The following is a 3,207-nucleotide window of genomic DNA, read 5'->3' as shown; positions in this document are numbered from 1 at the left end:
GATCCTAGCACCTTGTGGGCCTGGCTAGCCCCTTGCTTTAGCTTGCCACTTGTGGGTGTGTCCATGGCTGGCCCCTTGCTTCAGCTTGCCACTTGTGGGTGTGTCCATTAGATTGGTCTCTAAGAATTTGGCAAAAGAGTCGGTGGTTGTCATCCCCCTAATCTAGCTTTGGCTTTTTGGGTTGAGGAGATCGTGCGAGTGAGGGAGCTTGGGGAGTGTGATGCAGTAATTGTATGGTTTGAGGATCTCTTGCCAACCTATGGCATAGTGGATGACTTTGGTGAGGATCATGGTGGTAGCTCCAAATTTTCTTGTGGGGTTGGTGTAGACACTATAGAGCTCATGGTGGAAGTGATTGGCCCATTTTATAGTAATTCTCTACTTTTAAATGGGCGAGGATAGAGAGGTTGCATCAGCTAAATTTGTCTATCCAAGTGAAGATTTATGAGCATAGTGAGCACCTTGGTAGGTGTAACCAATTCTAGGTAAGAGATGTTTTCCCATTTTATCCCATCCTTATTAGTAGGTCCTCTAATAACCCATCCCTTGTGCTTTTGATATGGCTCTGATACTCTAGGTAGGTGCAGGGCTTCTCAAACATTATCTAGAGTGAGGGCCAGGGTTCGACACCTGTAGCTAGAATGGTGCTTGTGCAGAGATGGTGTTGTGTGAGGATATGAACCTCAAGCAAGTGTTGAGGTCTGCCCCCCTAGGTGGGAAGAGTAGCCGATCTACTAAGACCTAGTCTCTCCATGTGCTCCATAATCTCGAGCCTCTTTGTTACTTAGTAGTACATGTGTGTTATAGATGAGTTGTGCTCCACTTTTTTCTCTGTTTGGATCCGACTTTGTAATCATATGCTCACCGACTTTGCTAAGCAGCTCCACTCTAAGGGATGTGTGACTGTGGTGGTCGACATGCACATGCTGTGAGCCCTTCTGCATGTGGTCTACAAAAAACATGGATTTGTTTGCCAAAAGATAATGACATTACTTCTTTACTATGTAAAACCCTTGTCTTTCTGTGGTGGTGTAGTTGTGTTTAACATCATTCAATTAGCAATGGCTGGAAAGTCTAATAGGGAAGTCCATGTTATGCTCTCTTGGTTGTGCCAATACACAACCAATTGAAAATGCTAAAGCATCAATGTTGTGCACGTGGGAGATAATATCCAAGTTAGAAGATTTTAGGATTGGTGCACTTGAGAGTGTCATAGGCTCTTGACACTTTGGCAAGCTGAAAAAGCTAATAGGGAAGCCCATGTTATGCTCTCTTGGTTATTTCAATACGCATTGTGACAATACATAGCCAATTGCAAAGGCTGAAGTGTCAATGTTGTGCATGTGGAAGGTAATATCCCACATGGGAGATATTAGGATTGGTGTACTTGCTAAGGCTTTCTTGAGAGTGTCATAGGTTCTTGAAACTGTCAGTTTATTCTTTTCTACATAGAAATAGCTCATCCTTTGTACAAGCTATTGATTGTATTTATATGGACCGAGGAGTGTCCACAAGCTTATGATGCACTGAAGCAAGCCTTGGCCAGTGCTCCAATCTTGCGAGCACCTAATTGGGATTTCATGTACACATTGATGCCTCTAATTTTGCAATTGGATGTGTCCTAGCATAGCCAAGGGAACACAAATTGGACTACCCTATTATCTTTGAAAGTCGACAAACTAGATGAGGCTGAAATCAATTACACCACCACTAAGTGTGAAGGGTTAGTAATGGTTTATGTTGTAAATAATTTTGGCATTACCTTCTTGCTAACAAATTTGTTTTCTATGTTGATTATCAAGCCTTGTTGTATTTGGTAAACAAACAATGCTCCATGAGAAGGATCACAAGGTGGTTGTTGTTGATTATTCTCGAGTTTGATTTTACAATAGTTGTGAGGCTTATTAAGAAACATGTCATGGAAGAACATCTATCCCACATACCTAATGGTGAAGTACCAATTGGAGTTACTGGATGCTACACTATTCAAGGTTGAGTCTATTCTAGAATGGAGCGAGAGAATTGTTCACTTACTATAGTAGCTAATGGCTTTCCAAAAGAAAAAAAGCTAAGGAAAGATCTAGCACGGAAGTTGCTTAAAGAAGCAAAACCTTACCAATTAATTGGAACTCTTTATAGACGTGGTAAGGATGACATATTAAGATGCTGCCCCTAGGGAGGATGAATACTTATACATCATCGAGCAAGCACACCAAGGGGTAGATGGTGGACACTTCGCAGGCGATGTTACGGTAAGAAAAATACTCCTATCAAGGTATTGGTGGCCCATGCTCTTCAAAGATTGTGCACTATTTGTCAAGTAGGCCGCTTGCTGTATCAACAAGCGGGTGTGACTATTTATAATCCCCCTGCTGGATTGAAGGAGTGCCACGCTCTGAAAAGGTGAGCAATTTCTCAAATTGGGAATCTCCGATGAACCGGACAGCAGGCAACCGCAATCCTAGCGTTTGATATTGATGACGTTGACACTGGGATGTACCTATCTATAGTGCTTGGCTGGGCAGACCGTAACACTGTGTTAATGACCTTCTGTGCTCAATCTTTCTCCCAGGATCGAAGATCTTCGTTGGCTTTACGAACGGGATTGTTAATCCATGGGTCGCAAGTTCGAGTCTTGCATCTTTTTACGCGGGCTATGTGGTTTGGCTGAATCTCTTTCAGAAAGAGATCGATGCTCTTAGATCGTGGATGCACCTCACCTCACCCTTCCATAGGATGTGATGAGTACCAACGTTGTACAAAGCCACAGAAGGACATGATGTCACCACATCCTGTCAAAGTCAACCAACCTTTTGAAAAATGGAGCTTAGATTTTATTGGCCTTATTAGTCTTGCTACACGTGGCACACAAGCATGCTTCATCATTGTTGCCACAGATTATGTAACCAAATGGGCTGAAGCAAGAGGTTCATGAAAAGCGGATGCCATGGTGACTGCTAAGTTTCTCTATGAGAACATCGTTATGGTTTGGTTGTGCTTTTGAGCTGGTGAGTGACTAAGGGAAACACTTTATAAAGGATATAATCTAACAGCTCACCCCACAACGTTCATGATCTCACACCACAAGTCCACACCTTACTACCCGCATAAGAAAATGGTCAAATTGAGAGCACCAACAAAGTCCTCATTTACATACAAACAAAAACTGTTAAAGCTCGATGCAATGATTGGGAATTTAAGCTCACA

This window comes from Cibotium barometz, chromosome 32, assembly GCF_041138505.1.
Source record: "Cibotium barometz isolate CiBa-2024 chromosome 32, ASM4113850v1, whole genome shotgun sequence".
NCBI classification, from domain to species: Eukaryota; Viridiplantae; Streptophyta; class Polypodiopsida; order Cyatheales; family Cibotiaceae; genus Cibotium; species Cibotium barometz.
Note: the sequence above shows the minus strand (reverse complement) of the source record.